Raw genomic sequence first — 26,752 nt, forward strand, 5'->3', positions numbered from 1 at the left:
TGTCTCTTAAAGTTCGTAAAAATCAGAGTTATACTATTATGAAGCATTTTGGTCATCGATTACAGGGATCTTCAAACATGCGATAACTTAAGCTTTGCTTTTTACTTCAAAACGGACCTTAATCTTCTTGAATCTTAATTAATCTTAATTTTCTTGAAAGATTTGAAGACAAGTCTCTGCGCAGGAGATTAAAAAGATAATAACTCTGGTGAAACTGGTGTTAGCATGAAATATTTTAAAGATGCAAGAAGAAGACTAAAAGTTCTCAAAGGTCAGATGCGTTTTGTACAAATGAACAAATGTCTTTAGCTTAACTGAGTATCCGTTTTCTTAGATAGAGGTGTAGCAATACAAAACAAAAAGAAATAAAAAAACAAAAATAAGGACTTCTTCAGCAGCGCCATTAAATCCGTAATCCGAATCTTAAACAAAACTACGCTGTACAGAATATTGTGTGTAATTCCAAGACTTGCGTTAGCTTGGCATTATAATTAAAAGTCTGAAGTAAAAATAACATCACACATTAACTTCCCTCTGCAAGGCACTAACACACACGCTTACGAAACCAGCAGCCGCAAAGAAATTGGAAATCCGAAGAAAAAGGAGCAGCGACACCATAAGGTGAAGAAACGCAAGCAATCAAAGCAGCAGCAGAAGCAGGAGCAGCACATCCGGTGGAGCAGGCGCACACCCATGCATGACGCATACATACAAATAAATATTTATACCTTGTGTGCTATAAAGTGTCTGCTGGCGGCAGGGTGTGAAGCCGAGCAGTTGGGGTTAGCCGTCGACTGTCGTCTGAATTGAAAATTGATGCAGACAGTTGCTGAAAATCTGCTGTTCTCAAAAGCAGCGAGAAAATACCGAAGCAAAAAGAAATTGAATTTGCTGTAAAGGTATTTGTGAGTGCAATACACACACAGAGTAACGATGCATGTATCTGTGTGCTTGTATGCATGCCGACGGCCGCATGCAACGTGCAACGTGAGTGAAGTCAAGCCTGCAATGATGCAGACAATCGAGGCAATGTACTGAGAGTGGCTGAAGTTCAAGGCTCAATGGGAGCAATGTCTCAGGAAATTGATTTTTATTTATTTTTGACTTTTTTTAATTTTTCACGTACACATTGACGCACAGTTGTGTATGTGTGTGTGCGCGAGTGTATGCATTCCTCCCTTGCTGCGAATAATTTATGAATTTGTTTTGACATGGCCGCTAGATAAGCAATCGTACGCTTATGTCTAAGTGTGTATGTGTGTACTTAGGTATTATTAGTGTTAGAAGCCAACTCTCCCCAACTTTCAATGCAGCTCAGTCTTATTTTTAGTTTGAGTTACTTCGGGGTTTATCTTACGGTGTCAATGCTTGTTTTTACGCCTCACTTACATCTCCTTTTTTTTGTTTTTGTAACTGCAATAATTAGAATTCATGGATGTACTTGAATCCAAAGCTATATACGTTTGTATAAAGGTATTTTTGGTCACCCCATTTCATTTGAAAGTGCACTTTTAGCAACGGGTGGGATTGTATATAATTTGTTGCTGCTTGAGTTGCATGCACACACTCAAACACACTCTAACAGAACATCACATTTTTCAAGTTCTAATCTGGGCATGGCAATGCGCTCGAGTTGCTGAATTTATGGAGAAGACATAGATGTGTGCGTATGAAATAATCTCAGCTGAAAAACGCTCCACCAACATGCAGCAGCGCCCTCACAGCGACCACAACAAAGTATATCGCTTTACCGCTCTGCTTTCTCACCTCCTCCTATCTGTCGCCTCAGCGACTTGCCTTCTTCCGCCACCAATTTGTATCTGCCCGTGCGCTGAGTAATCGGCGTCGGAGATAGTGAAAGTTATTGCGTTAAGGCGTTGACATCTCCGTTCGATGTGATTTTAAGTCCCCACCGCGTGTGGAGGCTGAGAAACATTGCTGTGTGTGGCTGATTGTGGAGAAATTTGAAAATTGTAGCCCTTGTTGTTAGGCAGCGAAACTGCCACATTTGGTGGCAATAAATTACTAAAAAAGTAGCAGTCGCAGCATCAGCTGTAGTGAGCCGCCTTACTATGTACGCATTTGTAAGTAACGGCACCCCTTTTCTGTTAACATAGAAGTTTCGTTGATTTTTCTCCACCATAGCTATCGAGAATATGTGATAACCGATAAAGTTTTCCTTACATGTAAGAAATCCTAACATCACATAAAGAAAAGTTTCATTAATATTAGATCTATTGTAAGTACTTTCGGGTAATTGCATTTCCATGTTCATATACATGTATATAAAGGGTGATTTTTTAAGAGCTTGATAACTTTTTTTTAAAAAAAAACGCATAAAATTTGCAAAATCTCATCGGTTCTTTATTTGAAACGTTAGATTGGTTCATGACATTTACTTTTTGAAGATAATTTCATTTAAATGTTGACCGCGGCTGCGTCTTAGGTGGTCCATTCGGAAAGTCCAATTTTGGGCAACTTTTTCGAGCATTTCGGCCGGAATAGCCCGAATTTCTTCGGAAATGTTGTCTTCCAAAGCTGGAATAGTTGCTGGCTTATTTCTGTAGACTTTAGACTTGACGTAGCCCCACAAAAAATAGTCTAAAGGCGTTAAATCGCATGATCTTGGTGGCCAACTTACGGGTCCATTTCTTGAGATGAATTGTTGTCCGAAGTTTTCCCTCAAAATGGCCATAGAATCGCGAGCTGTGTGGCATGTAGCGCCATCTTGTTGAAACCACATGTCAACCAAGTTCAGTTCTTCCATTTTTGGCAACAAAAAGTTTGTTAGCATCGAACGATAGCGATCGCCATTCACCGTAACGTTGCGTCCAACAGCATCTTTGAAAAAATACGGTCCAATGATTCCACCAGCGTACAAACCACACCAAACAGTGCATTTTTCGGGATGCATGGGCAGTTCTTGAACGGCTTCTGGTTGCTCTTCACCCCAAATGCGGCAATTTTGCTTATTTACGTAGCCATTCAACCAGAAATGAGCCTCATCGCTGAACAAAACACGCGCGCGAAACACATTTCGAACCGAACACTGATTTTGGTAATAAAATTCAATGATTTGCAAGCGTTGCTCGTTAGTAAGTCTATTCATGATGAAATGTCAAAGCATACTGAGCATCTTTCTCTTTGACACCATGTCTGAAATCCCACGTGATCTGTCAAATACTAATGCATGAAAATCCTAACCTCAAAAAAATCACCCATTATAATATATAAAGTAAGAATTAATATCATGTGTTCATCCATCAACCAAGGCATATACATGCTAGGAAGCTGAAAAAAAATATTTTTTTTAATAACTAGTTCTGAAAGTACATGAAAATCTCTTCCACCAGAATATCCGGTCTAAGTAATGCTATGTGGTGTTATAAGTCTTATATTCGAGAAAACGAAGTAATGACAACTAAAACTTTGAATATTCAATATTTTCGGATGTAAACGAGCATAATATTAGGGATATGGGATTTAGTCCATGGTCTAGACCTTTTTAATTCATATTCAGTGCTATACCACATTATGTTTCTGAAAACATTGAGACATCACATATATTGACCAACATAAACGGTATAAAGGGTTGGAGTCAGCAGAAAGTCAGACATCGTCATACCGAAGTATTGGTGGTAGGGGAAGTACATATTTACCTGATTTTATTTATTTTTGGCATTACGTCCTACCATTAGTGTGAAAATATGTTTTCCAAATTTCATGAAGATATCTCACATATTGATCAATATTTGCGGTTTACCTTTATTACGATATTCGGTATTAATCGTCTTTTTCTGTGTCATAAGTATAGATGCAAGACTCATCGCCTGTAGTAATACGTTTCATGACATCCTCGTAGTCGACCCTAGTTTTACATATATTTTCAATAATATAACTGACTTTTAAAATATTAATTTTTTTAAAGAAAAAATTAACAATAATTAAAAACAAAAGAAAAATTGCTATAAAGCAACAGGTAAAATTTAGGCGAAACAATAGTCCCCGAATGCCGTAACGATCTAGATCTTAAACTAAAACATCGATTTCCTTATAATTTTCGACCTGAGCACTTCATTCAAATTGAATTATGACGTCTTCGTCCTTACTTTCTAATAATTTAATTGTAATATAATTTCAAAATATTTCTGGTTACTAAACTTTTTTTTTGTATACCCATGTCACTTGCTGATGCCTTAAGAAGCATGACAAGCCGAATTTTGAATATTTATTTCGCTATGCTATCGAGTATAAAATATCGATTATTAATTCGGAGAAATTTCAGTGTGATTTAGTCGATTCTTATGTATGGTATATAAGTATTCACTACTGTAAATTATTTGATGTGCTTGTAAATATTTTATTTCTGCTATCAGCGTGCTGTCTTATGGTGTGCAGAATTAGTTATGGATCTTGATTTCTCCCCTTTAGCTTTTCACATTACTCCTAACAGAAAACTACTTGTATGTAGAGAACAACACACGCCCGTCGTTAAAATTGATAACATTTAAGTTATTTATGGCTTTTATAGTCATAGGTGGAGTAGGCATATAGTATTTCACTTTTTATAAATTGCCGTATATTATTTCTAAGATTTATGTTAAAATCCTGCTAAATGTTGTCTAAATTTTGTGATATTTTAATACAATCTTTCCACGTATTTTAAATATACTTCATACTCTATTAGCATTTATATGGCATGTCGTTGAAAGCTTGTCATTTAAATAACAATCAGTCAAGAGCAATGAGAGGTTTCAGCCACTTCAATACAATATGTAAATATTTGCAAAGCATCTCTACTAGGCCCTGCTGAAAATTTCGCATTTATATTTTCATTTGAAAAGGAAAAAATCCGTGAAAGCCGATAAGCCGCCATAATTTTGTACGCCTCTTTACCACGCCACCCGCGCCTCACAAAAATAACAAAATTTTACACAACAACAACAATTTGTCTAGCTAGCACACCCACTTACCGCTAACCCTCTTAACCGCCTACATGCTTGTAAGTATGTATGTAAATATGTACATATCTCGCACTGCTGTCAGTAACGCCCGCGTGTTCATCCTTCTGCTCTGTTGATCCGCGTGGATTTAAATGTTGAAGTGTTGAAGTGCAGGCGCGCAATCGCATTGGAAATTAACATTCACAAACTGTTGCATTAGCACTTTTCAAACGGTTGATGGTTCACCTTCTAATCATATACATACATACATACAGCCTTTGTGTGTGTGAGTGTGTGTGGGTAACTATGTTTGTGCAGTAAATGAGAAGTGAGAAAATTATGAAAATGCTTTGTGGTTTGGGGAATTTCTATTTCGGCTTTTGTTTACAGCTATGTTCTCTGTTGCTAAATAAATATTTTCAATGAAAATGTGAGTACATGTGGCATGCCCCAACATTTATTGAGCAAATAGTAGTGCAGATGTGCTTATAAATGTGTTTGCGCACACCATATACATATGTGTGTATGTACGTGTATCCACTGAGTTGAACTTGCACGCTGATTGCTGCGCGTCGAAATGTTGAAATGCCTGATAAACACATGACACGCTTCGAGTCGTTGCCACTTTAAGTGCACATACTCTCAATTCATTGGGGGCATGAACTATTTTTACTCTATACATACATATGTGTGTATATTTAAATGTTTGTTCTTCGATCCAAAATACAAATTTTATATAAGCGCTGATTATATCGTATGTTCAATTACATATGTAGTTGTGTGTATAGCACCACATAGTCAAAATACCACTTTTTAGAATTCTTGAGTAACTTTTCAGAAACTCGTATTGTAAGTAGATATACAGTTGCGGTCAAATATATAGTATATTTTTATAGTATGGAGAAGCAGCGAAAGCCGGAGTACGGAACTTTAATCCGTTAAATCTAACCTAGTCCCAACTCAATACTCTCCCACGAAACCACCGGTTAAGTATTACTTCGTGGCAGGGACCGGAAATTTAAGTGTACTCTATTGTACTACTGTGATCAAATTGAAAGGTGAATTTTGTGCATTTCATCTCTTTCAAAGTAATCCCCTTCCGCTGCAATATACATATGCCAACGAATTTTCCAGTCATCATAGCACTTGGAAAATTCTCCCTCGTGATGGCCATCAGAGCCTTCTTCGATTTAGCTTGTATATCCTCAATTCAGTTAAAACGATGTCCTCGGAGTGGTCATGTGAATTTGCTGAATAGCCAGAAGTTACACGAAGGTGAATCAGGCGAATGCGCTGGTTGCGCGATATTAGTTGAATATGTTACGAAATGATCACGAGTAATCAATGCAGTATGAGATGATGTATTACCGCACTTCTTTGATCAATAAACTCAGACATAGTAAACATCGAAGAAGAATTCACTTTTAGAGCCTCACAACACGACGCGTATCTCAAATAGTAATGAATAGCATAGATGTCACTAACAGTACTACCAACTTACAGAAATAGAAAAATTTCCGATTAGAAAAACACGCGAAAAATTCACCTTTCAATTTGATCACAGTAGTATGTAGTCTGGAAGAATTGACAGTGCACTTAGTACTTCCACTAGTTTCGCTTTAAAAAATAGAAACAGTGGAATTCGAAACAAGTCAGCAAGTAGATAGTCCATGGATTTTTTATTACATAGTACTATATATCACCATTCTTTCGGCATGGTAAAACTCTTAAGGGGCTATAACCATACAAATTTTTTTTGTGAATTTATTCGAATAGGTAAAAAGTGTATGTCTACAGAATTTAATATACCTTTATTTTGAAAAATTTTTTTTTTTATTTGATCCCGTGGTTCATCTCCAGGAGGAGCTCCGAAGAAAGGCCTTTGGTGGCAAGCAACAACTTTTTTTTCAATTTTGTTTTTATACAAAAACAATTTAGCCTAAATATGTGCTCTTAATTTTAGTAAGAAGCTTTTCCGCTTTCAGTTTCCTTTATTTTTGTTATGATGAATGAATGAAAAATTCATATCTCAGTATTTGTGGGAAATTCTATTTTCTACAGAAATGGTATTTAACAATCTTCTCGTAAACCCCATGATTTAATAGTTATTAAATATTAAACTTTAATTATTTGAAGGTATATTTCTGTCAAATTGACATACATATTTTCCCTATCACACCACCTTACTCCCAATCAACCATTTCAATACAACAAAACAGAGCAAGTTTGTCGAGTTGTCAAAATATTGCCAATGTCAATCGCTGCCAAGGTGAGCAACTGCAATTAATTCGCATTATATATAATTTTGATGATGTAATTACAATTCGCGTGCCACAACTTAAGCATTTACCGTTCACCGAAAGTGTTGACGCCAATTCGCTTTTGAGTCTCTCCCATGATATTAAGTATAAGCCACAATCAGCTTTCCAACACAATCCCTCGAGTGCATATACTCATACATATGTATGTATGTATTTCGTGCAATTCAAATTGTTGCTGCGACAACGGTGTGATTTCACCTCAAGTGCTTTCACGACAGGTTGTGTGGTAAATAAAATAGATAGTAAACTTGGATGCAAGGGATCGAATTGATTGACATATTTACATACATAATATGTTAATATATTTACATATATTATAAGCGTCCGGAGGACGTGGATTCGAATTTCATCATGGATTCGATCAGCATCATAAAAGTGTTTTCTTAAAATAGCAGGGGTGGGCAAATGGTGCTTACTATATTAGTTTCAGAGCATTAACATATTTAGATTAGAATTAGATTAAAATGACAACAAGAAGCTGTTAAGTTCTGTTTAGAACCATATAATCTTCTTCAAAGGGGTTCAGACTAATTCCTAGAATATTTGTGGCATACGCGATTTTCCGTTTTTTGGCTCCCTGTAAATCAACCCGCTGTACATATGTACGCATCATCATGCTGTGACTGACGGATGCTGGTTGCTTTGACAGCCAGCCGGCTGCGTGCCACAAAAATCTCACGCAAAAAAGAAATAAAATAAAATCGCATGCTATAAATACTGAAACGGCGAGTGCCAACAAAGTGAACACTACCATTTTGGAAAGCAGACGGTGTTGCGGGCAGCAATGTGACCAAAGAAAACTACAAAAAAATGCACTACGCTCTTTTTACTTAAAAAAAAACGCTCGAACTTTGATTTCGCAGCATTTGGGATGACATTTGGTGCAATGCGCTGGGTATTGGTTAGCTGGCTGGGCACAGACCAACCAAGAAGTGCGGCCGAAAAAAAAAGTTGCCCAGCAAAAGAGACGACAGCTGTTGTTGTTGTGGCACATGCAAATGTAGCATGCAGCAAATTGGACTTCGCCAGCTTTGCGGTTGCTTCGGGCGCATGCTTTGTGTCTGCCAAAATGACCTCAGCCTCAGCTCAATTTCATCACGCTGCTTGCTGACAATGTTGCTATTTTGCCTCCTTTTTTTTGTAATTTTGGATAAACACACATTTTCTTTCGGATGCTGCAAGCAACTGTTGCTAAAATTATATGCTCACAGCACAGCAGCCAACAGATGCAAGAAGCTCCGCATGATGAGTGTAATTACAAGATATTTAACTGTAGCAAGCAAACGAAAAAAAATGGTTATTGAAATTTTTCTGGACGTTTCTTTTAGAAAAAATGCACTAAAGGTGAATTTAAGCACGTGTTAGAATATTTTTTGCCAAATACTATTAAATAAAACTCTAAAATTCTAAATCCATCGAGAATGATCTTCTACCACATGATCGTTGCTTGTTCGTTGGTGGTCGTTTTTCCCATATTTATATTAATCGTTGTTGCTGCTAATATGGCAAGTGTCTCAATTAAATGAAGTGTGAAGAAAAGGGGAAGATGCGTTAATAATTTGATCGAGAATGAAACTTGAAACAAACACACTTACAAAAAGAAATTTCTTAAGTCTTATATGAATTTTAAGCGGCGAGAGAACGTCTTCATTAGTGGTGACAGCAGGCTGAGCAAGTGCAAAGACTTGGTGACGCACAGTGAGTCAGTTTCAAAAAATAATGGATCAGATTTGAATTTTGATGTTTTTGAATGAATTTTTCTTTCTGCTTCAATAATATCAGATCAGATTGTATATCACAGGTTGGGTATGCGAATCATTTATATTTAATATATTTATTTATTTTAATATGACCTGTAAATAAATCTACAGACATAAAAAAAAAAATATATGTTTGTAAATTTATTCACAAATATGTAAAAAGTACCGGTAGAAGTGGGTCACATGCTTGGTTCAAACCCATACCAAGTTAGATTAGATTAAGCTTGTAGGCCAATCAGTCAGACTAGTTTGGTCATGCTGGTAGGTGGATTTCCGTACGCCTGTACACGCACACAATGAATTTCTTTTGAACACAAATATATCCGTTTTATCCGGGTTCAACCCCAGACCCGCTTGTGATGCCCAGTTCTAGACTGAAAGTGGTGGTCATAATACTGCTAATGGTCTGTAGACTCCTACTCGTAAGCCACTATCTTAGGGTTTTTGCTTTCCAGGTTCCTTTGTAGTTTATTCACCCCTAATGTCAATGGAAGTGGAGATACTTTGGGAAGTACTTGCTTGGTCATTTTTGCGTCATTCCTTTCTACTCTTATCCATCTAGAAGTCAAAAGGTTTCTGATCAAGAGTTGTATAGCAGGACCTATAGACCAGATACTATTCAGAATATATTCCTTAGAGACGTCGTTAAACGCTTCAGAAATGTCAAAGATTGCTCTAAGATTTTCTCTGATGTTTTCAGCAAGAAGGAAGGTAAGCTTATAGGCCTTACCTCTTTTGAGTAGGTTGGAATGTTTCTACCTGTCTTCGGTATGAAAACTACCTTAGCCTCAAGTGTGGCACATATGTAGTTTATATCGAGTTAGGTCTAAAAATATATTTTTTTCCTTTTCAAAATCCATCAATCTAATAATGGCCATATAAATCTTCTCATATGAAAATGCTTCTTCCCAAGATCCATCAATCCGAGGGTACCTTAGTGAAATAGTGTTATCCTTTTCGGAAAAATTTTCTTTATCTCAAATTAAATTTCTTTGAAGTTGAAACATGAGTTCTTACCACAGTGGTCAACGAAGCAGTCGCTACAAATGTACCATAAAGTCGCCCAGCGAGTCACATTAATAGCATTCGTCGCGCTCATCAAGAATCCAAGAGAACAAAAATAACTACAAAAAGCGAAGGATACTAGCAGTAAAGAATTAAGAAATGCATAATATAATGGAAGCTTAACTAAAAATTTAAATCCACTGAATCCACTAGCGTAGCAGCTCAAAAAACACAGTGGCAGAACCTGAAAAGAGTCGCCAAAAGAACACCAACGCGCAATATGACGCAGTGTTGCATGCAACCACCAACACAAGCATACCAAAAACCAACAAGTTCTCGTAATTCACTGCAACAAAGCATATGGTGCGGCGTATAGCAGTTCTTTTCTTTGTTTTTATGATTTTCTTGTTGTTTTTGTTTGCGTCTATAAACAGAGAACACATGAGAGCGCGTCAAATGCATTTGGTGGTGAAAAAGCAAAACCAGTTTCAGTAAACCAAAAAATTATCAAACAATCGCTGTTTGAATTGACTTTTGGGCGCTCTCTTTCACACAATTTGCGCTCTTAACGCCAGCGCTTGACACTCTTTACAAAATGGCTTTGTGCTCTTTTGAAATTTCATACCTTGAAAAATCTTAAAAAATTCAAACAACTTTTATTGATGCAATATATGAGCATACGTATACGCATGTATGTGCGTGAGTTGTCGATTGTGAGTCTCGTCTAAGGCTCCCTAGCATGGCTTTGGAGCTCAGTCAGTCTACGCGCTTGCATGTCATTGTGTTACGTTTGTTTCTGCTTTCTTTTGATGCCAAGCATTTGCATGCACTCTCGCATTGTTGTGGCTTATTTTGTATTGACGCTGAGCTGTCGTTGCATTGAAGGCGACTCACGTGAGCGCGTGTGTGGTGTATTTTTTCATATATTTACCATATTTGGGTGAATTTCCAACTGCCAACGTACGACATTAGCTTGTTTGCTTGGCCTCTGGCGCCCCATCGGTGGGCTGTATTGCCCCCACACCGCAGCTACGTCGCAGCCATAAACTCGTGTGCATGTGGGTTTATTTCGTGGTGGTGTGTGTGTTGGCGGCGTCTTGTTTGCTCGTGCGCTCGTTGTTTTCGTTTGTTGGGTGGATTAATATTGTTCGTATACTATGCTAGCGGCTGTTGTTGTGGCTGCTTCGATTGCCTTCTGCCTGTTCGGCACTGTTGTGGTGTTGCTTTTGCTGTTGCTGCTGCTGCTGCTCATATATGCTTTGGCTCCAGTTATCCATCGTTTGGGTTGTTGTGCTCACACGTCTGGAGTGAGCGCTCATTACGTGTTTGACTCTGCTGGTGTACGTTTCGTTTTTACACGTTCAGGCGCGCGTCAACAGCGGTTCGATTCGCTTCGTTCATTCGTCAGTTAATTAACCAATGCATATGAAAATTTCGTGCGGCTTCGCATTTTCAACGCGTTTATTTGTGTGAAACTTAATTAAAAGTTGAGAAAAGTTTTTTCTGTGTACTTTATGGAGAATATGTTGCATGTGAAATGCGAAAAGAAATTTGCGTTTTAAGAAAAATATATGAGAAGTGATATTTAAAGCGCTTGTTTATAGTGTTGAAGGCTTGGTAGACAAAGATTTAGAGTTTGGTATCCCAGCAATGAAAGTGGAAAACTTAATTTCAGTGGCTGTTGGGAATGTTTGAAAAAATTGTAAAACAAATATATACTATAAATAAAATAAAAAAGTTAGCAACATTACAACAAATACTTAACATGTACAACATGCATTTTCTATTGCTGATTCATCAATGAATTCATGGAGAACTGCGGTAAACAGCTGACAAAAGAGTCGTTTCAGTGAAAAAATCAAACCTTTTGAAAACTAACGTTACAACTGTGGCATTTAGCAGTGATGACAAAGCACTCAAAGCACAAATAAAACAAATAAGTAATTTTGTCTTAAAAAAACAAACAAAATAATAGTAAAAATTGCCAACAAGTCTGGATATATTCAGCAATATACACTCCGTGGGGTAAACAAATTTGAAAAATTAAAAAAAAAATATAAAAAATTATGAAAATTTTTTATAAAAACAAATAATAAAAAAATTTGTTACGAAATTTTAAAATTGCAAAAGTGTGTTAGTTAAAACTACAAAAAGAACACTATGAAATAATTTTTAATAGTTTAACTAAAAGTGTTTTTCTAATTGGGAGTTTCTTCAATAAAAAATAAATTTTAATAACAAAAGTGCATACAAAGTTTAGTGTTTACTAAAGGTGCAGTGTGAATAAAGCTGCTAACAGTTATCAGCAAAACGCTTAGCGCTTTCTTTTCTTCTGTAACACCCATCAACTAAATACAAGTTACAAATATTGTGTCAAGTGAAAATTTTTACAAAGGATATTTTACACGATGGAGTACGCGGCACACACATAAAAATAGATATGCTTCCTGCTTACGGATAGCCTAGCATTAAGTGTCAGTAAGTAAAAGTTATATGAGAAAATTAACAAAAAAGAAAATTTTTCAAACTAGTTACAAAAAAAATTCCAACTTGTTACAAAAAATTAAAAAAAAAATATTAAGGCACTCTTTAAAAATCAAAAGACATAAATTTGTTGAAAGAAACAAACAACTACACGAACACTACAAACTCTGCAACACTAAAAAGTTTATAAGTGGGCGCCGGCCCTCGTCCAATATATCAGTGCATGCGATTTAGGGTGCCTAAACCAGCGTTTTAGAGCGGAGCATATTTTTCGTGGCAAGCAACATGAGTACATAGTACTTCAAAAAACTACATGTCATAAGTATGCAATAAGAGCCGCTGAAAGAGGCGAGTGCAACACAACAACAACACAATAATAATACATGCACATACCCACACACAGCAACAAGCACTTGTAATTAAATACGAGCATATGCACATATCCAGGTCCACCATGTTGCTGATAAATACGCCGGGTCAGCGTGCATATCTGACCTGCATTAAGCCGAATGCGAGCAATGTGGCAACAACAAACACAAATGCCATATATGCACTTACATATGTATGCTGTTGCCTGTTGTTGTATGCCAGCGTAACAGATGAATGTAATATTTTACAGCAACAACAATAATAATAATAATTCGAAAGTAATCGAATTTTCTCATGCTGCGTTTAATAAGAAAACACCACATTTTTTTGTTTGCGCGCAAGTTGTGTCCGAACGAAAACACAAAGAAACAAAGAGATTCGAACTGGAAATTAATTGCAAAAAATTAAAAATCAATGCTTTGTAAGTGACAGCAAAAACATGCCTTCATACACACAGTCATTAAAATGTCTGCAACACTTTGTCCATCTGCTGTCAGACAAGCAGACAAAGAGCTGCCAACGCTTGTGGCAGCAAACAGCTTCTTGCCACATTCATAACTGGCTGTTTGAAAAACAGTTTTGTGCCAAAAATTGCATGCCACAAATTGGCCCTTACCGTTGTCAATTTACAAAATACACTAAACACTTTGCTCTGTCTTTTCCGCTACTCCTCGCAAGCTTGATTTTTTCCTCCTTTGAGAGGCGGCTGACACAGCACAACATATGCTGGCCCTTCTTGCCAAAATAAAAATAAAAACTAAAAGCACAGTTGTATGCAATTATGTTGGCATTTTGTTGTTGTCGCCACTGCTGTCAATGACTATCATTTAAGCCTTTACCGCCTATTCCATTCCGAATTATTGTTTTCTATGCCTTTTTTCGTGAGTTTATTTGAGTCGACAGTATTGCGTCCTTTCATCGATTTTTGCTGGCTTTTTTGGTTTTGCATTTTTGCACGTCTACATTTACCGTTCATCTTTTAACCACATTTTCGCACTTTTTCATTGCAACATTGTTATTGCTGCTATTGACAGCAATCAGCAGCATCCAAAATGTGTCGCATTGCTTGTTGTAATTATTATTATTTTTTTTTTTGTTTTGCTCATTCTACAATTTCTTTATTTTTTCTTTGTAAACATTCTGTTGGATATCAAGCAGTGCCTTCTTAACTTGTGCCTCGAACTTTCAATATTTGCGTGCTTCAACATTCATCACATAACTTTGTTTCGCTTTAACCAGTTTATTAAAGATTGAGTAAAAATTTCAAAATAATTGCTTTAATGTATTTATGATTTATATATAATAATAAAATTCAAAAAATTATCAAGTTCTTGTATGAAAAGCTTATTATTTGGCATCGGTCATTCTCCAAGGCAACGCCGCAATCTCCAGTCAATTTGTTGAGATTGGGCTACCATAGCATATGGCTGTCATATAAACTGACCGATCAAAGTCAAGTCTTTGTTTAGATTTTTTTTTGTTTTCAAAAGATATCTCAATGAAATTTTACAAGCCAGTGCTATAAACACAAACTGGGCGATCAAAACCAAGATCTTGTATTAAAAACTTTTTTATTTGACTAAAACTCTTCACGATATTTTGAACATTTTATTTTCAAATGCAACGCTATAATATGCAAAAAACTTGTCTAGATCGGATCACTATATCATATAGCTGCCATACAAACTGAGCGACCAAAACCAAGTTCTTATATGGAAAATTTTTTTATTTGACAAAATATGTATATTAACAAAATTTTGCAAAGATGAATGTCTAAGGCAACGCTACAATTTCCGAGTAAAATGTTCCGATCAGACTACTATAGCATATAGCTGTCATACAAATTATCCAAACTAACCGGTGAAACCCAAAGTAGTTATTAAATATTTTTTTTAATAAACAGCAATATGTTTTTTCACACACTTTCTAACATATTTTTCGAAAAATTACGTTTTTGAAAAGTAAACATTTTATATTCTTGGAAATTTCTTTAGAAAAGTTTGGTTATAGGTGTTTTTGTTGCTACTCGTATATACTCGTATCTTCAACATTTGTAATACTAATGCTGTTATATTTACAACTCAAACTAGTTATAGTTTACGATTCGGAATCATTATTTTATGATGGGACGGCATCAAGAGCTATTGATGAAAATTGTTCACGTCGAAATCTCCGCCCAGAACGCCCAACGTTCATTTTTGGACTCTACTAGATCGAATATGTATGTAATATACTTAGTTTAGGAAAATTGCAGGCCTTTAAACGTAGAAATTTGCAAGCGATCCAAACTTCAACTTTATCAACACAGTCAAATTTAACAGAAACAAGAAAAAACGTTAACTTAGCCCGCATAACTCACGTCACAGAAGCACCTCTTATAGCAAAAAAGGCATAAAATGTTCTTTTTTTTTTCATAAGTAAGTTTGTATGGCAGCTACATCAGTATCTGTGTTTCCAGCTTGGTTGGTTCATATTGTCCAGGTTCTTCACAGATTGAAGATATTATTTGATGTTTATGGTAAATATGTCATAGATGAGTTGATGGATGAAGATGAACTTTCCGATTTTTTACACCAATTTTCTCCAACATGTACAAAACTTGAAGACAAAGATCGATACAAATTATTAAATATAAAATACTATTTTAATTTTTTGTAAGGAAATATTAAAATACCTAAAAAGAACTAAGAAATGATATTATATAAATTCATAATTACATTGGAGGAGATTTGGAAATTGAGGTCTGTTAAAATTCGTCTCAAACCTAAAAGATGACTACTCCTCATGAGCCTAGTCACTGAACTCCTTCGGTATCGCACAGGACCAAAACTGATCTATGCATGGCTCATTGGCCTACCAGATTAATCTAACCTAACGTAACATAATATAAATTTTCATTTCGGTCCACATAAGATTTTCCAGCAGTCATAAAAATTTATATAATTTAATATAATTTTAATTTTTTTTTAATAATATGTACCTCTCCCGGTTATGCTCTGTATACCTCACTGCCATACACTTTCTAAAAAGCATGCAGTGAAGTGTGAATCCCTTAAAACAGCCGTAGTGCTTACTTTTAATGTGCAGTTATAAAATTTTATATCCAAAAAAGTATCAGAAATCCATAAAAATTTTACAGTTCACACTGCATGAGCTACTGTTGCAACATACTATAACACATGTTATTATCTGAACACAAAATTTCATATACTATATATAATATATGATTTTAGTAATTGTAGTTACATACATATTTATGTATGTACATAGTACATAGCACTCATTGGCTTAAGAATTGATAGTCACATGCCAACAATTGAACACTGGACAATTATTATTGAATCGCCTGCAAATGTTAATCTTTGTTAAATTGGCACAAGTCACTGGCATAATTAATTTTTATCTTGCTGGCAAACAAAAGAAACGCAGACATACAGCGGCTAGCTGTCAGGCGTGCAAATAGTCTGTAAGTCAGACAAAATCGGCCAAACGCCAGCGACAATTAATTGATATGCGTGGCAATGGGCTGTGAGTGAAATGGGCCAACTGCCACAGTAAATTCAAATGAATTGGAATGATGCTACACAAATACCAAATTGGAATTGTGAATTAACGGCAGTATAGTTTTCAGAATATTTTTCTTCTTAATATTTCTTTTCTCTTATTTTTTTTTTGTTGTGTTGTGTGGCCTTTGATGCTGCTACAACGGAGGGGTGGATGTGTATGTGTTTTGTTTCCAAATATACAGAAAAAATTTAAATGAAAATGGATTGGCGTACTTAAGAGAAAGGAGGGGAGGGAAGTATACACAGATATATAAATAAATGCTAATGTCTTCAATTCAAATGCTGTACCATTTATGTTCGATTGCTATAATGATGTTGTTGTAGTTGCGCCTTTTAATGATTTTGACTTTCAACGCGAGCGTGCGTTGCATTAAAAAGTCAAATTTGATGACTTCTATATGGTATTTGTATGTCAATATCGCATGAATTAACTGTATTATATTTGTTGCTTTAGTTTTATTTGTTGCTGTCACTACTGACAGTTGTTCAAACACTTCGAGTATCATCAATAACAAATAATATATGTATGTATTTCACTTAATTAACATAGATTTTTGTTCAAGATAAACACACGCACACTCATATTTTTACGCATTTGTGCCACAATATCCGTAGCATTACCAGTTAGAGCTGAGCTTTACCTTGCGCTTGTATGAAAATTGAAATATTCATCCTCATTATTGGTATTTTTACGAACGTGTAATAAGCACTTTACCAGTTACTCACACAAATACACACACGCGGTTATCCTTCGCTTTCTCACTCCTTTATGCCCTGCCACCACATTCACATGCCATCAGCTGTCATAATCAGTTGTGATCTGCTCATTTCCACTTTTGATTGCTTTGTTTACGCTCACTAAAATTAATGCGGAAAATGTTTATGACTGCGCAAATGCACACTCACACACCTACACCCCATAACACATTGCATACATATGCATAAAGCGCGGTTTACACATACACGCGTCCATATGCGGCATGCCTCTTTTCATAGCCTGTCATTCGGCGCTGTTTTTGTCACATTTTATAATCCTCTGGCAGAAACTCTCGCCAAGTTACTGCTCTTCAGCTGCGCACATATGTTTTTACATTGCATGTACTTAACTTTTGCCATATCTATACACACGTATATGTCTATATGTTTCCTATTTGCACTGTATATGTATGTATAAGCACTTGAAATGCTATGTCGCCAATGCGGTTGGCCTGTTGACAGCGGTAGCATTTTGGTGTTGGTTTTGCAAAATGTCATTTTATGGCATTTCAGCACTTGCTTTCCAACGGCTACAACAACAATAACTTTTGTTAACTACCTCAAAGCTGGCCTTCGTGTATCACTTGCCACTTTTAATGCGCACAACATTATCACAAAATTACTTGGGATGAAATAGTGAAATTTACAGCGTCCTTTATGAATCAATATTGAATTTGTGTGTGTGTGTAAAGAGCGATAATTGCGATTTCTAAATATTAAATGTGAGTGACTTGGTTTGGTTCTTAAAATAGATAGTTTAATATCCAAAAATATATTAACTTTTTTCGATTCAATGGAGCCAATAGATTCTTGCTAATTTTAAAATAGTTAAACAATTTTGTTAGAATAAATTTTGTATACTTAAATTTAGCTTAGTTTAGGTTAGGTTAATCTGGTAGGCCAAGAGGCCATGTATAGACCAGTTTTGGTCCTTTACGATACCAGATGGAGCTCAGTTGCTTGATCCAAGAGGAGTAGTCATTCTTTAGGATGCCTACGCTTGACGTGAATTTTAACAGACTCTGCGGCTTCGGTATCGAAACCGCCTACCGTGGTAAGGAATGAATTTGTGCAAAATTTTAGATTGATATCTCAAAACTGCGAGACTGGTTAACTTATAAACAAACATACGGACATAGTTTTTTTGACTCAGCTCGTCAAGCGGATCATTTACATACATACATTGTGACAAAAAAGTACTCGGAAGTTAAATAAGTAACGCAAAATGTTTAATTATTCATCAATATTTAGTTTGCCGTCTTCAGAGTAATCCCCACTGGAAGTTATATACTTATTCCAGTTCTCAAAACACTTTTCATAAGCAATTTTTGGGATGATTCTTGATTTGTTTGCATGTCAAACTTATAAACTCTTATTTCATAGAGAGTTCTAGTGATTTCCCTGAATGTTGGATCGGAATTCACATAAACAAACATGCCCATAGAGACCTGATTACGCGTTTCATACCCAAATTATCCAACAAAATCATTCAAATGGACTCGCGAGAGATTCCGAGCTCTCTAGCTATCTCTCCAATTTCCGCTTTCAGAAAGCAGAAGCGAACAGAGAAATGGCGAATCGTAGACAGCTAAATAAATATAAGTTTTTAATCAAAAAATCGATATTTTTTGTTCAGGTAACATCCAATTAAAAATTTAAAAATCTTCGCAATATCTATTGAGTAGAATGTGTATATTTATGTATTTATATATGTATAGTTTTTTTGTTTGTTTGTGAAGTAGTAAGCTACATAAAACTACACAGCTATTGTCTTTTTATAACAAAAACGTTGCAACCGTATCAACCCCAGCTCGTAAAAATCTCCAGACTTGAACAAATTCGAAATATTGTATCGAAATTTTACTTCCGACAACATGTCCGTTACATTGCGGCGGAACACTTTATGAATGCAAGTGCATACTAATAAATATTTACACACATATATACCCACATATGCGCATGTGTGTTCATACGCCGGCCGTTGAAGCGCAAAATTTGCTATGGAAGCTGCCAACCCGCCTCAAGACCGGATATAATATGCTGCCTGGCATTAGTGTTTATCTTGACTTTCTTAGGGCTGCTCCGCCATTGACGGTGCTGGTGGTGGTCTTTTGCAGATTGCTGTTGACACTCTGCCTTGTACACTTGTGTTGTTGCCCAACGCTAGCCCAAAGATATTTAGCCACAAAGCATCTTCCGCGATGACTCTCTCACACCACCACTACCTCGATCGTAAAGCTGACAATGTTCAACAGACCTGAAGGGTTGGTCGCGGTGCTAAGACTCGCTTTGTGGGGTAACTGTGAGTTTGCCTTCATCACTGGCGCGTGCAATTGTGTTATGGCAGCAACAACAACACCAACACTAACTAACTAGAATTATATAAGCAGCTGCTGGGTCGCATGCTGCAGTGTCTTTGTAAAAAGCTCAGTGTCGCCTTGCCGCCCAGACATCTTTCGACAAAGCTGGCGACAAGCGTGGCATGAACAGCCGAAGAAAGTCGTCAGCACCACCACAGTCATGTATCCATTCGAGTAATAACATAAAAAGGATATTGTAGAACATTTTCATAAGCAAGTGGTTGGCTGTCATGTTGCTTCGTCGCGTTGGAGGGTGCGAAAGTGCTGGCAGATATTTTGTCCGGAAGACGCATGCATATATTATTTATAGTGTGTAGTGCATATATACAGTTATATGTATGTATAAGCATGTGTGTGAAAATTAATAGGAATGCTTGTGCACACATCCGTCTGGGCTAGTTGATTGTTAATTCGTTTTATTTCATACACAAATTTTAAAATTGTTTTTAAAAATATTGAATTTTTTCGTTAGGGTTGTTTCATTTTGTCAGCATTGGCGGTTACTTCAAGGGGTTAAGGCAATTTAGGATTTCTAAAAATCGCAAATATTTCATGTGTAGAGTAGTGAAAAAAATCCATGTTCAATCCCCTTTAGTACCATAGCGCTTGAGTCAGTCAGCTTCAACGAGTAAAATATTTTAAACGCATTTTTCTAAAAGTGTATAAACAAATTTTTTCGGAATATTTTGATGACATTTGTCGGAGAAATGACTGGGTGAATGAGATGCGTTCTTACACTGGCGGACATGATTACTAATGTTTGGATCATCTGAAACACAAAAACCCAATTTATTGCAAATCGGTTGAGTAGTTCGACCGGAAACATGCCCGCCAATTTAAAACAGGGTGTTAGAAAAACGCATTTAAAGTTTGAGGGCGTTCCCAACATCGAGCGATATTTTAATTTTTGGGCCTTTTTCGAAATCTTCCAATGGTAAAGTGGGTTTCTACATTAATTGTAAATGTATTAGAGAACAGAAAATGCGAAAACAAAAAAACATTTAAAAAAAGATAACCTTACTGACCCTTAAAAACGGCGCACTTAGCCTAGCTAGCCTCGAGGACATAAGTTCTCACAGCTGTATCTTCGAAACTATTACTCGGGTCAACTTGAAATTATTCTAGAGATATTGTAAAATTTAATAAGACAATAAAACAAATCGATTTTTTGAAACCCGTAAACGCATGTAACCCCTTGAGTAGTTGTATATGATTTTTTTTTAATGAAATTTAATGATTTTAGTACATTTTTCGAATTTCCTTAGTGAAAAAATTTGAAAAAATGGCTTAAGTGACCAACTTTGTTTATAGCATATTTTGGCGTATTTTTTTTGTATAATTATACATTTTATTTTAAATGATTTATATTTACAAATTTCTACCTCTTTATGATTTTTGGGTTATATTATGTTAACTATTACTCTCTTTTATTATTGCAATCCTTATTAATTCTATGAAAATTGAATTTGATTATTTTCAATTGTCAAAGCTTTTTTTATTTCGAATATTTGAGTTGATGGCTTAGGGTCTTAAGCTGCAGAATTCCTTAAAATAGATATAAAATATTATGCAGCATTGTCTCTTATATAAGATTATAAAATTGTGTTATTTCTGGCATCCTTTCCTTCATCGTTGCACTTCGTTTGCAGCTTACTGGCTTTGCGTATTGAACACGCTTTGTCTGCATTGCATTGCCCAACCAACTGCTTACTAATCCGCTTTATATTTTGTTATATCACTTTGCTTATTTAATTTCCATTGTATTAGTTTTGAAGACAAACATTGCAACACACATATTTACGCAATCAACTTTATTTTTAATTTACCTAAAATCGTTTTAATATTACAAATTGAACACAGCTGACAACCGAATGCGCCACTTCCGGCATTCAGGCACCCTCACCCTCACCCCCGCCAGCCATAATCTAATTCCTAAAACATTTGCCAACACTCCATAGCATTACATATTTATAAGGCTGTGTGTACAGCAGCAACCCAACACCACCCACCATATCACGAAGTAATGCCAGTTGGCTTTAAAGGCATACGCAGCAACCCTCATCACAGCGCCCGCTAAACTTTGTAACATTTTGAACACTTCTGCTAAAAACCCACACTCTTTTTCCATTTTGCTTGTACGGTATGCTGAATTATTTTCGTATTTTTCGTTTATCCATTTCCTCGGCGACCACTTGAGCAATGTCCTTGCAGCCCCTTTTCGTTTGCGCAACTCGGTATGTACCTACATTTTGTGCGTTTATCCAGCCATCTTTGTGTTGTGCTTTGTTTTACTTTTCACCACCCCTCCCCCCACGCTCAGAGTTACCCGCACCCATGCGCAGACATTTGCCCGTTTGTCCGTGCACTTGTATTTTATATCCACAAAATGAGTCATGCAAAGTATCGAAACAATGTTGCCGACGCTAAGCTTTACACTTGCAACACACAGATGCATACATACTTATATACATGTAGCTATTATATGTATGTCTGTATACTGAACTTAGTCTACTGTTGTTGTTTTTTGTTTTTGTTGTCGGCATTTTTGTTTATTCTCTTTTTATTTATTTGTTTTGTTATTTCGTGTCATTCGAAAGCTTAGCGTGTAAACACCCAGCGCAAAGCGTTTGCGTTTTTTCTCCACCTTCTTCAGCTGCTAACTCCCCAAGCAACTTGTGAGGGTTGTGTTAGCGTTTTGCGGACTTCTTAGCCGCTCTGCGCTATTTGTGCACCATTTTGTGGCAAGTTAGTTGGCGAGGAAGTAATTTCACATTTTTTACTACTTTTCCATGCATTTTCGTTGGCGTTCGCTACGTGTTTCTTTATTCAATAAAATGCGAAATCAATAAATAGTAAGGCAGCGAGCACTGTTGTGTATTTTAATTTGTAAATAACATTCACTTGCGTATATTTCACTTTATGTAAGAAAGTAGTAAGTGCCAGTAAGAAAGCATACATAAATCATTAGAAAGCGTCGCTAACTTTGTATTGATGTGTGTGAAGTTGGTGGTTAAGCGTGAAGCTATACCTGTTGTATAAACCCTGTATAGCAATTAAGTAATAAAATTTAATAGAAGCAGTAGATTCAGGCAAATAGTAACTCTTCTAGCCTTCTTCTACGTTTTGCATAATTCTGCAAAGTTAAAACACGAGCGGTTGAAGCTTGCTAGAGAGCGAAGTTAATTTCGAAAGTTTGCGAAACGAAATCGCTGAAAAGGTTATTTTATAAAAGAATTTAAAAATTAAGCATAAGCTAAGTCCATAAAAATGTAGTAAGCCTTCTTCGATTCGTCATTTCTCTGCTCGCTATCGCTGGTCGCTGCTCTCTTGTAGAATAACGTGCGTATAAAAGCAACAACAAAGCCATCGAGTTGATTTAAATATGAGATATCTATTAGCCAAGTGTTAATTTTATTAAATGAGGCGTAATCAAACAGTTTCAGCAAAGAAACCAGAACTACAAAATTGCTTAAATACATAGTAGGGAATATGTGAGGTTGCGTCGTAAGTACTGCCAATGTGTTTGAACAACTGGTATAGTTCGTTCGATTCGCTACTCTCAAGCGATTGGCAAAGCGAAGGCATTAATAACTTTTTCATGTGTCAAGTGCAGACCAAGAGTTATCTAAAAATGTCTAATGTCTTTCTATAATGCTTAAAGCTTTTCTTTAATATTGTATTTATCGGTCCTTCATAGGTTGTTTCAAGTGAAGTGATCTTGTGTTTGTCAAAAAGTTTGTTTTAATATATTTTTATTTTTAAATTAAACTTTTTAGTCTTAAGTTCTTAAAACAAATGTTTATAAGTATTAAATTAATTTAATTTTCTTTATCTTTCTCTCTTTACAGTACTTCCTTCTTGCATACCATAATGTGGCGGTGAAGTTAAACTGATTTTTACAAGGTGAGTTCAGAAAGTGGATTTTTTATTTTTAAAATTATAATTATTTTTTTTTTATAAATCTGCAAAAAGTTTTATTTTAAATATCTAGAAAAGGTTTGACACTCAACATTTTCAGTACCAATTCATTTATGTCAGGTTCATTTTGAAATATGTTTGCAATGGAGTTTTTAAATTTTATTATTTCAAGTACATAATTATGTATACAGTAATTAAGTTAAAATTTGTTGTATTTAAAACACACTTCCAGGCAAATATAGATGAATTTGTATTAAAGTACATTTTTTACTTTTGGTTAGTATGAACGCTAGTGTGGGTAAAAAATAGTAAGACTTTTTAAAATAAATTTCGCTCATCGAAATCGAAATATCAATCTGGAATATCGTGCCAAAGGGGAGTCGAAGCCGAAAAAACCGCGTCAAAGCAAGTCAGAAAACAAGGTTATGTTAACAGTTTTCTTCGATTATTGAGGTGCGGTGCACTACGAATCTCTTACGACCGTCCAAAATATCAACATGGAATACTATTTAGAGTGTTGGTCGTCGTTTGCGCGAAGCTATTCGCAAAAAGAAGCCAGAATTATAAGCCAACAACACGTGATTTTCGCACTACGTTTTGAGCTTTCGCATACTGCATTGATTCTTCGTGTGGTTTTCGTCAAATTTTAAACCAATATCGTTCCACGAAAACCGTATTCGCTGGATTTAGCTCCGTGTGACTTCTGGCTGTCTGGCAAACTCAAACGACCGCTCCGGGAAAACAGTTTTGTGTCAATTGCTACGAGCATTGAAGGCTATTCCAGAAATTGAAATTGAGCAAACACGTTGGCATAAGTGCATTGTGGCCATGGGGGCTTACTTTGAGGGAGACGATATAGATTTTGAAGAATTTTAAAATTGTAAATAAAGTTTTACTATTTTTTTGCTCATTCTTGTATGCAATTAAAACTGCAACGTAACAGTACTATGTAACTGTATTAACTTAAACTTACGTAAGCTGTGATATCCTCTTTCCTATTCATTGTCTATAGGTTTGTAAATCCTGTTAAACTTTTATGGAAATATTTGGCGCTGAACGAGTTAAAGTTTGCTTGCATTCCCTCCCATTCTTGAAGTAATATGTCGCATAAATATATACATATACGAGTATGTGCATATGTATGTCGGTATATTTAAATTGTCTGCGAAGCCATAATAATTAGTTATAATCGGCTTTCGAGTACTCCAATTCCCTTTCAACCATAGAGATACTTATGTAATCGAATCACTTAACATACTATAAATTACATACGAGAAATGCTCTCTAATGCATGTGTATGTACATATATATTATATTATACATATGGTTAATGCATTTATGAATATTTAAAGATCTCTCTGGCAGCTTACATGCAGCACACACCACACTTCGACTGCTTAACTTCAATTGTTACAGTGGCAAGTTTAAATGCATTTTGTTGCACATAAGTGCAGCATAAAGACGAACTTGAATGCAGGCGAAGTTAGTGAAATATGCATCCATACATATAGATGCAATATAGGTTATATATAAACAGTTATAAACTCCTTACTTATACGGAACGATGTAGAGAGCTGTCAGTGGAAGCGAAATCCTTATATATGCTAGAAACTAACACTTTCTCACATATGGCCGCTCACATAGTAATATTCGTTACAAAACGATATTTCGCATATATTTTCCATATTTCCACGAAGTGCCACAAAATGTGGCCCACAATTGTCATGTGTGGTTTGTGGGTGGTAGAACTGTCGACCCGTCAGCGAGACAACCCTAGCCCCACGCAGGCGTACTCCTGACCCGACTGTATGGCATTGTCAATGGTGAAATTCCCGGTTGATCTCCAACCGAATATTTGCGTATTTGAGACTGTCACTTTGTCAGACAGACAAAAGTACAAAATTGTCATATGTTGGTTCTTTCCTGTTGTTGTTGGAACTGCCATGCTGCTGCTGCTACTGTTGTGGCTGTTAGCGTTGCAGCTGCCATTGCTGCCACTGTTGTTGTCACAGCTGATGTTGACAGTTATAAGGCAATGGTAGCAATATTGGTTTTGTGTCAACTCGAATACAGTCTATTTGAGTGTTTTGCATTCCCCAGCCGCTTGGCTGCCTTGCGCCGTGCCGTCCTGTCGCCCTGTCGCCCAGTTGCCCTGTTGCCTCGCCACTTCGGCTGCTGACTCTTGTCTGCTTTGTATGACTTGTGTTTTGCGCTATAGTACAGCGCTTATGCCATATGTCTCTCTAATCGGATCACGCTGGCTCACAAAATTGTTGTAGTAGATTTTATGACACAACCAGTGAACTGCCAGCATTTGGCTCTGGCAAAGAGTTGAACAACCCACATTGAGGTTGGTAACAACACAGCACAGCACAACAAAAAGGAAGCACAGCAAAAAAACAATAGAAAAAGACGCTCAAAATGGCTTATATTGTCCCATGCAACAGCAGTTGGAGCAGCGAATTGACAAGTGTTTGCATATGCCAATGCATGCAGTTCCATGTTTGTCTATGAGTGTGTGTGCGTGCGTGTATGTGCAGGGGAAATGCTCGTAAATAAATTAAAAAAGTTTCAGAATATAACTTTTATAAAATTCCTCACATTCATTCTGTTACTGATTTGTTGGCTTATTTGCTTCGAAAATACCAGAGTGTTTTGTCAAAGTTTTAAGAAAAGTTGCAAAGAAAATATGCAAACGAATTAAAGATATAACAACGTTATTAATATTAGATGTGGGGAAATAAATGAAATTTTATTTAGAATTTATGAAAGCTTATAAAAATGTTCTGTATAATATTCAAATTCAGTAAAATAAATTTTTGTAATTAACCAGGCGATGCTTTACATTTTAAAAACCCATTATATACCCATTTTGTACCCATTATATACCCATTATGTAACCATTACATACCCATTATATACACATTATATCCGCATTGTGTTACCATTATATACCCATTATGTAACCATTATATACCCATTATATATCATACTAATTTTCAATAACTAATTTCGATTACATTCTCGACTCTTATCAGTTTATCTTCTGTGCCAATATAGTCTATAGTTTCAACAACTTGAACTCGGAGAGCACCAGAAGTGTTATGCTGACTTAAATATGGTCGATTGCAGTCAGACTATAAGTAAAGTGGCAGCATTACTGATTTTATTTTGTACTTGTACTTCATAAGGCTTTTTCAAGTACGTTTAAACAGTGGACATCGCTTGTAAAATCTACAAACACAAACAAAAAAACAGAAAAAAAAAATT

At 36.0% G+C, this 26,752-nt stretch overlaps 1 protein-coding gene across 5 annotated transcripts in view; it reads left to right on the plus strand.

The window, feature by feature from the left end:
• The window catches only part of LOC105233925 (irregular chiasm C-roughest protein), a 322,958-nt gene that overhangs the window by 252,067 nt on the left and 44,139 nt on the right, over positions 1 to 26,752 (plus strand). For 3 of the 5 annotated variants that reach the window (XM_049456253.1, XM_049456252.1, XM_049456251.1), the window contains one exon: positions 23,413 to 23,467. The gene's annotated coding sequence lies outside the window, so the exon portion shown is untranslated. Of the gene's footprint in view, positions 1 to 12,209; positions 12,508 to 23,412; positions 23,468 to 26,752 lie in introns of those variants that run through there. The other 2 variants (XM_049456250.1, XM_049456254.1) reach the window with 2 other exon arrangements.

The sequence above is a fragment of the Bactrocera dorsalis genome, chromosome 4 (genome assembly GCF_023373825.1).
Source record: "Bactrocera dorsalis isolate Fly_Bdor chromosome 4, ASM2337382v1, whole genome shotgun sequence".
NCBI classification, from domain to species: Eukaryota; Metazoa; Arthropoda; class Insecta; order Diptera; family Tephritidae; genus Bactrocera; species Bactrocera dorsalis.